Here is a 9,232-nt window from a genome sequence, read left to right as displayed (position 1 = left end):
AACGTGATGAGGAAAGTTTTAAATTAAAAGCTGCAGTTTTCAAGAACTATAAGTTACTTTTAAAAAATATCTCCTTGTGAAGCAATTTGAACTTCTTCAAAGCACCTTTAGAGCACTTTACTTTCATTGACTTACGGCTAAAAACAACCATCATTGTGTGCAGTTTAAATTAATTTTACTGGTTTTAAAATAATTTACAAAGCACTGTTTTCTTTGTTTGATTTCTGTAAATCTGAGACTGGCTATTGTGATAGACTTCTCCCTCAGTTCCCAAGTTTTGATGAGCAACAAGTAATTTGAAATAAAAGATGATGTGAATGGTCAAAAGTTGCCCTTGATGGGGCTGATCCAGTGGATCTTGTCAAAAGCTGTGAAGCATTAGAGATAATAAAAAGTTGACCATTTTAAAATTGCTTCTGGGCCAGTAAGAACGACAAAGCAGATCAGATGGCTACACAATTTGAAATTGGTCTGGAAGAGTGTGAATATTCGCATTCTTGCAGGACCTGATCAGATCAAAGTGAAATACTCCACAAGGATCCTGGAATGAAACTACTCCGGATAGCCAAAAATGAGGATTCATTGTGCGAAGACAACAAGGTGCAGGGCTGGATGAACACAGCAGGCCAAGCAGCATCATAGGAGCAGAGAGGCTGACGTTTCGGGCCTAGACCCTTCATCAGAAAAGGGGGAGGGGAAGGGGGTTTTGAAATAAATAGGGAGAGAGTGGGAGGCGGATAGAAGAGGGATAGAGGAGAGGATAGGTGGAGAGGAAACAAACAGGTCGAAGAGGCGGGGATGGGGCCAGGAAAGGTGAGTGTAGGTAGGGAGTTAGGAAGGGGATAGGTCAGTCCAGGGAGGACGGACAGGTCAAGGGGGCGGGATGAGGTTGGTCGGTAGGAGATGGAGGTGCGGCTTGGGGTGGGAGGAGGGGATAGGTGGGAGGAAAGTTTCCACATCAAGCAGATGTTCACCTGCACATCTGCCAATGTGGTATACTGCATCCGCTGTACCCGGTGTGGCTTCCTCTACATCGGGGAAACCAAGCGGAGACTCGGGGACCGCTTTGCAGAACACTTACGCTCGGTTCGCAACAAACAACTGCACCTCCCAGTCGCGAACCATTTCAACTCCCCCTCCCATTCCTCAGACGACATGTCCATCCTGGGCCTCCTGCAGTGCCACAACGATGCCACCCGAAGGTTGCAGGAACAGCAACTCATATTCCGCTTATGAACCCTGCAGCCCAATGGTATCAATGTGGATTTCACAAGTTTCAAAATCTCCCCTCCCCCCACCGCATCCCAAAACCAGTCCAACTCGTCCCTGCCTCCCTAACCTGTTCTTCCTCCCACCTATCCCCTCCTCCCACCCCAAGCCGCACCTCCATCTCCTACCGACCAACCTCATCCCGCCCCCTTGACCTGTCCGTCCTCCCTGGACTGACCTATCCCCTTCCTAACTCCCTACCTACACTCACCTTTCCTGGCCCCATCCCCGCCTCTTCGACCTGTTTGTTTCCTCTCCACCTATCCTCTCCTCTATCCCTCTTCTATCCGCCTCCCACTCTCTCCCTATTTATTTCAAAACCCCCTTCCCCTCCCCCTTTTCTGATGAAGGGTCTAGGCCCGAAACGTCAGCCTCTCTGCTCCTATGATGCTGCTTGGCCTGCTGTGTTCATCCAGCCCTGCACCTTGTTGTCTCGGATTCTCCAGCATCTGCAGTTCCTACTATCTCTGATTCATTGTGCGAAGATGCCTTTGACAGAAAAGACAGTTTCAGCTCAAGAGTGGCTCTGTCATCGCTTTGTGGAGACCTAATATTAAGCCTGCACTTCTGCTGGGTATCAAAATGATGAAAAATGTTCTAAATGGCCAATTATTTTATTCATTTATGACATTTGAGTGCCACAGACAAAGCCAGCATTTATTGCCCATGTCTAATTGTCCTTGGGAAGGTGGTGGTGAGCTGTTGCCTTGCAGTATGACGGTTCATGGTGTGCAGGGACACTCACTTTTACTGTTAGGGAGTTCCAGAATTTTCACCCAGCAACAGTATAAGAACAGGGAAACAGTTCCAAATCAGAATGGTTTGTGGCTTGATGTGACACATGCAGGTGGTGATGTTGCCATGTCTCTGCTGTCCTTCTGGCCATACAAATCACGGGGTTTGTGAGGGGCTGACGAAGGAGCTTTGGTGAACTGCTGTAACGCATCTTGTAGTTTGCGCATACTGTTGCTACAGTGCATTGGCTATGAAGATGCCGGATGGGGTGCCAGTCAAGTGAATTGAGTTGTCCTGGATAGTGTCAAGATTCTTGAAGATTTTTGATACCAGGCAGATGAGGCCAGACTTGCTGAGTTTCTCCAGCATGTTCTGTTTTTAATTTCAGATTTCTAGTATCTGGCTTTAATTTGATTCCTGGTGGTTTGCCGGTCAAAATATTTTCCAGAGTCTGTGTGTGTGATGTGGCACTGTCTGTTCCTCTCTCCCTAGTGCTGACTGCTCTGTAAAAGTCATTTGGGCAATGCATTTCATTTTATGTTTGGGTTAAAAAAAATAAACAAGTTTAAAAAGTATGAACTGATCTTCAGGTGTGAGTGCATCATCGCAAGCTTTCTTTTGAGGTTCTTGTATTTTTTTTTTACCTTGATGTTGCTCAGACCTGGGGACAATCTATTGGGGAAACCAATAAGACAGGACAGTGGTCAAGTTAGCCATTGCCTAGTCATGGGTTCCCTTCCTCTTGCACTTACCACTCCTCCATAGACAGACTATTCGAGTGGAAGAGCAGCAGTAGGAGTGGGGGAACCTGTGAACGAAGGAGATGGGACATTGTTTGTGGCCCTTGTTGCTGCTCACCATTGCAGGGGTCTTCCAGTTGCATTGAACCAGTTGGGATGATCTCTTGTAGGAGGTCAAATAACAGCACGGGATGAGGCCATAGTAGTCCTGGCCCCAGGGAATGATAGTTAGCATCGGCCAGACTGCACGGTCATAGAAACATAGAAACTAGGTGCAAGAGTAGCCCATTTGGCACCTTGAGCCTGCACCACCATTCAATATGATCATGGCTGATCATGGAATTTAAGAACCCCATTCCCACTTTCTCTCTATATCCCTTGATCCCTTTAGCTGCAAGGGCCACATCCAGCTCCCTCTTGAATATATCTAACAAACTGGCCCCAACAGCTTTCTGTAGCGGAGAATTCCACAGGTTCACAACGCTCAGTGAAGAAATTCTTCCTCATCTTCGTCCTGAATGGCTTACCCCTTATTTTTAGACTGTGACCCCTAGTTCCAACATCAGGAACATTCTTCCCGCATATAGCCTGGACAGTCCCATCAGGATTTTCTATGTTTGTATGTGATCGCCCCCACCCGCCCCTCATTCTTCTAAATTCCAGTGAGTCAGCCACATCTACACCACAGTCTGTTCCCAGGGAGTGGACTTTCACTGTTGCTGGTCTGGGATTATCCTGAGAGAGGTATGCGAGTGTCAGGGTGTCCAGAGAGTTAAGCAAGTGAAAGGACTCTCCCTCTCCTCATCCCCTTCCTCCCTCCTTCCCCCTCTCATTACCTCCCTCCTCCTCTCCCCTATCCACCCCTCAGCTTCTATCATCCCGTCCCCCTTCCCAACAATGTGAGCTGCAGCATGGTGAGAATCCTTTTTTGTACAGAACAAGTAGTTGACATCTCTGAAACCAAAATCTAAAAAGGTTCAAATAAAACAAAGAATTGTGGATGCTGTAAACCTGAAACAAAAACAGAAATTGCTGGTGAAACTCAGCAGGTCTGGTGGCATCCATGGGGAGAAAGCAGAGTTAACGTTTCGAATCTGGTGACTCTTCATCAGAACAACCAACAAAGGTTCTCTCACCGTCTGGTATGCACAGGACTCCTACTCCCACATGTGAATTTTCTGTCACCAACTCTACTGTGCAATGCACAGAACATGTTAATGATGACTGAAGCCATCACTGAGAATCTAAATAACAAATAAGATATTTCCTTGTCAAATTAATAATATTGCATGATGCTTTGTACTTGCTGAAATGGTAGTAGTCATGGTGGGATCACCAATTGGATACACACAAACTATCTCTGCATGTTCCTCTCAATATTAATGACCCATGCTGCATATATTTTGGGCAATATCAGTTTACAAGGACTTTTCTGTGATTGCTTTGTGAATCTGGAGAGAGTTGAAAAGTAATGTCGATTGACGCCCTTATGGTGCAGAGGTGGTGTCCCCATAACAAGTTCAAGTCCTACCTCCTCCAGAGGGATGAGCAACATCTCAGGACAAGTTGATTAGAAAATATCTGAAAGGTAAGATGTATGATTGAAGGGACAAAATAAGGGACCTAGGAACATAGAAGAAATACCAGGACCCATAATTGCTTTCCCTAGTTGGTGGGATTTGATCTCACACCTAACTTATTCTAGACCTCTGTACTTTTTTTATTCATTAATGGGATGAGGGCGTCGCTGGTTAGGCAGCACTTATTGCCCATCCCTAATTGCCCAGAAGGCAGTTGGAGTCAATCACATTGCTGTGGGTTTGGAGTCACATGTAGGCCAGACCAGGTAAGGATGGCAGTTTCCTTCCCTAAGGGACATCAGTGACCCAGGTGGGTTTTTTCTGACAATCAACAATGGATTCATGGTCATCATTAGATTCTTAATTCCAGATATTTTATTGAATTCAAATTCCACAATTTGCCATGGCAGGATTCGAACCTGGGTCCCCAAATCATTATCTGGGTCTCTGGATTAACAGTCCAGTGATAATATCACCAGGCCATCACCTTCCTACTATTAGCACAGTAATATCACCAGAGTTCTGCTGCCTTTTTACTGAATCATCTCCATTCTGGCTGGGATCAGGATACTGTTTTAAGCAGCAGGGTCTAATTTTCATAAGGATGAACAAAAAAATCACATTGCCCAAATGAGCAAGATACAACAGGTATTAAAAATGTTCAACAAGTTTATTTGAACTTGATATATTTATGTGACGATCTAAAAATTCAGGCAGATCAATTCTGCAGCAAAAATGTAAAAAATCAATTGGTTAGATTAAAGATTCCATTTTTTCACATTTTTATATTTCTGTTTCCATAACAGTTGTAATAGATCATATCCTGACACGTTGTTACAAAGACAAGTGGACCTTGCTGTAATTAAGTAGAGAAACTTGGAGGCTGCATTTGATGTACACAATTGAAAGTATACAAATTTAAACCCAGACTGTAATTCATCAATTATTATACAAATATATAATAAAACAATGTCATGTGCTACAGTCAAGTATAAAATGATGTACCTTAATGAGAAAAATCACAAGAACCAAGACACTAGAATAATTTCAGAAGCAAATCTCCAAACATAAGAATTGACGAAAACCACCATTGGATGATTTGGAGTAATTTGCAACATTCTTCTTCTACATTAAAATTAATACTTTTGATAGAATTAAATATTCATACATTTACAGAAAATAGATAATAATCTGGACATAACATACAAAACAGATTTTTTACAGGATTCCTATCGCTCATTGAAGAATTAGGATTGACTACTATCGTACAGTCATACAAACTTTCCTCAGTTCCATTCTCTGTAATGAATGCTCACATTGAAATAGCAGCAGAACAAATGATAATTCTTTCATCATCACAAACTTTGGAAAGTATCAAACAATTATGGTCCTTGCTCCTGATTGCTACTTAATAATTCCGGATCTGTAAGAATGTTAGATTTTAGGAATCCCAGGAAATTTATGCCAAGGGACCCATAAATATTCCATTACCATAATTCCTCACTGTAGAACAGACCGTTGTTTGCCATCCGTTGTTAGGTCAAGAGATGAAAGTTGCCTAAGTCAGTTCACCAAATTGTCTTACATGAACAACTTCAGATCAAATTTATCCTTCCTTTGTGCTCAACTTGGATCCCCACTAGCTACTCAGATGACTGATTTGCCAAATTGCCCTCATTGACAAATCTAAAAGGAAGTCAGATTCACAACTTTAAATGAAATGAAAAATACAAGCAACTAAGAGATATATTTAAGGTTACGTACCGATCTAAATTACACATCATTAATGGATTCAGTACCCTAACCAAATGAAGAACAGTGGTTATAATGGCAATTCATTCGTGTCACAATAAACAAATACTTCAGGAATCACTGACTAAGCTATTATTGAGATCAGTGTCGGAGACTATTTGAAGTTTGAGATATTACTTTGGGAATACATCCAAGTAAGGATATCCAGTCTAATCAGCAGAGTGTATAATGTGCATGTGCTTCTAGATACACCACTACCTTCTCATGAAGAATGCGGCTGAATCAATATTTTTCCTTAACTGGAAGGTACGCATGAAACTCTGAAACATCGAAATCAACAAGACGCTTCAGTGATAGGTTTTCTGTGTCCCTCGGGTTCTTGGTTCTGGTTGAACCCAACAGAAATTATGGTATCTGGGTTACCCGCGCTAACTGACACTCGTGTAGATAGGAGATGTACTTATCTCTTGTCAAATATAACCATATGATATAACAACTTCCTCTTGCTTTGGAATACTCTATACAAACTGTATATGTGCAAAGTGAAGGTTATTACAGAAGAAGGTAAACAGTGTGCCCTTCCATCTATAAAGCATAACAAGATTCTGCCGCCATTGCTACTATCGTTTCACTACTGACGTTTATTACCTATTGGTCAGAGAGGAGTTCAAGCTCTTTTCTTTTTAATATCTTAAGCTTCTCTTGTTAAATTGAATAATCTGAGTCTTACCTGAAAAGGGTCTATCCAGTTTTGCTGTCATTCACTTCTAAATAGCATGGAGCTTTCACAGATGGCCTTGCATTGGTATTAAAAATATTCAATAAGTTTAGTCGAACTTGATTGATGCCCTTTTATTAAAAATGTTCAATAGGTTTATTTGAACTCGATATATTTAATGTGAATGAAGCCTGAACATTTAAACATACCAGACTGTATGTTTCTGTTCTCGAACACCACTGTACCAATCCATCCTTCACTTATCAAGGGAATACCATTAAATTTGAGGAAATGTGGCATGAATAAGTGTCATCGATTGTCTGAGAGTTTGACCATCTCTGAATTTCTGACAATAGTAATCAATATTTTGTGAATACCTGCACAAGCCTGTATCACTTGATTTTAGGTATTCACCATTTCACAGCATTCAATTCGCTAATGAGCTCCACGCTAAGGGATAATTGAAAAGCTCAACTCTTCTACGACTACACATTTCAGTAATTTTGGAGAAGTCTCCCCACTCCCCACCCCACTCCAATCCTGAAAGATATTCTTCTGGCATATTACACGGCACTCTGTGAAAAATACTCCTGAGCAGTCCTTGGGGGAGCATAAGACATCTTCATCTTTCTTTTCTTGCTCTTGTAGATCTGGGATGGGTCACATGTAAGATTGTGCTCTGTTTTCTTGTGACAGGCAATGTGAACCAGCTTAAGATTGGCCAGAGTAAACAAGTGACTATAGAAAAATTCAACTTGATTGTCATCGGTGTCCTGTTTCCTAACAGTATTGACTATTGCTGGAATGATGGCCCGCTTCTTCTCAATCCTGTGGAGAAAACGTGTAATTAGGAATATTAAAATAAAATGCAATCTTCGTGAAATGTACACGTTTAAACAAGTGGAATTTCACAATTACTATCAAGGATTGTTCAATCAAACAAACAGTTACAATTCATACTTTCATCTTGGGAATCTTGGAAATTTATTCTCAGCAGGTAGGTAACTTCAAACTATTGACAGGGTATTGCTGGAGTGAGGAAGGGACATTCACAGGACCACCCACATTTCTTCCTGTCTAACCATGTATCAAGATGCAAGGTTCAGAATAAAACAGAACTTAGTTATAGTGCTGATTGTAATGATCGTGCAATAATCACAATCGAACAATGCCTTCTAAAAGCAAATCAAGTCTGGCAAATGTAGAGACAGTTTTAACAGATTATTAAATGCAACAGCAATAAACCTACTGACAAACTATGCTGATTTCTCAAGCTGCAACTTTAGTCTTCTAATCAGAGCAACAAGGAGTTCATATGCAGGATGCTTCTGTAAATAAGTAGGTCAGACTCCAATCATGTCATTAGGGCCTACTTGCTGTTTTAACCTGAGACCTGGACAGGGTCTGTAGCTTTTCAGCCAAGTCGCCCAAGCAAGGAGTGGGCCTGTGACAAAAAGATGCCTTTTAAAAAGTAATTTTGCGTGATTTTCTTGGAGCTCAGCACTATTCCTTTGTTGCTGCATGATACAACCTCCTGCACCTGGGAATTTACACTCGTTCTTGCCAGAATCTACTTCCTGCCAGCTTCATGCAGGAAGCTGACTGAGCTCAGGCCAATGGCTTGCAATCTCTTGACCTCATGCTGTCTAGGTTGAAATGATCCACTCCCCAATCCCACGTCAAACCAGGCATTTTCTTTTTAACCCATGTACAATTTTCAAAATAGTTTTGCAAAGAGAGTGCCAAAAAACTCAATAAAAAACTAAACAACTAAACATATTTTCATCTGCTGGGCATACAGTGATTCACCAAAGGTTTTTCTTACATTTATAAAACATTAAACATTTTGTTTAAACTGTGTTTAAGTCCAATTCTTTAAAAGTGAAAATTTGATGAATTTATTGCCTGTCCCTGGTTGCCTGGGAGAATATTCTGTGAGCTGTCTTCTTGAACTGTTGTAGTTTACGATGTGTAGGTACACCCATAGTGTTGTGGGGGAGAGAGTTCCAGGATTTTGACCCAGCGACACTGAGGTAGCAGCAACATATATCCAATTCAGGATGGTGTTATTTGGAGGGGAATTTGCATGTGGTGGTATTCACATGTATCTCATACCTTTATCCTCGTTGAGGTACAGGTTGTGGGTTTGAAAGGTACTGCTGGAGGAGGTTTGGTAAGTTGCTGCAATACACTGTGTAGATGATGCACACAGATGCCACTGTGCTAGGGACAGAAGGAGTGAAGGTGGTGGGGGGATGCCAATCAGGCAAGCTGCTTTGTCCTGGGTGGCATTGAGCTTCTTGAGTATTATTGGAGCTGCACACATCCAAACAAGTTGGGAAAATTTATGAATGAGTTTGAATATCACAAATGGCTTGGTGAGATTGGATACTTGCTCGCTGAGCTGGTGTGTTTGATTGCAGATGTTTTGTCACCCT

The sequence above is a fragment of the Rhincodon typus genome, chromosome 31 (genome assembly GCF_021869965.1).
Source record: "Rhincodon typus isolate 14 chromosome 31, sRhiTyp1.1, whole genome shotgun sequence".
Lineage (NCBI taxonomy): Eukaryota > Metazoa > Chordata > Chondrichthyes > Orectolobiformes > Rhincodontidae > Rhincodon > Rhincodon typus.
This window is presented reverse-complemented; position numbering follows the sequence as displayed.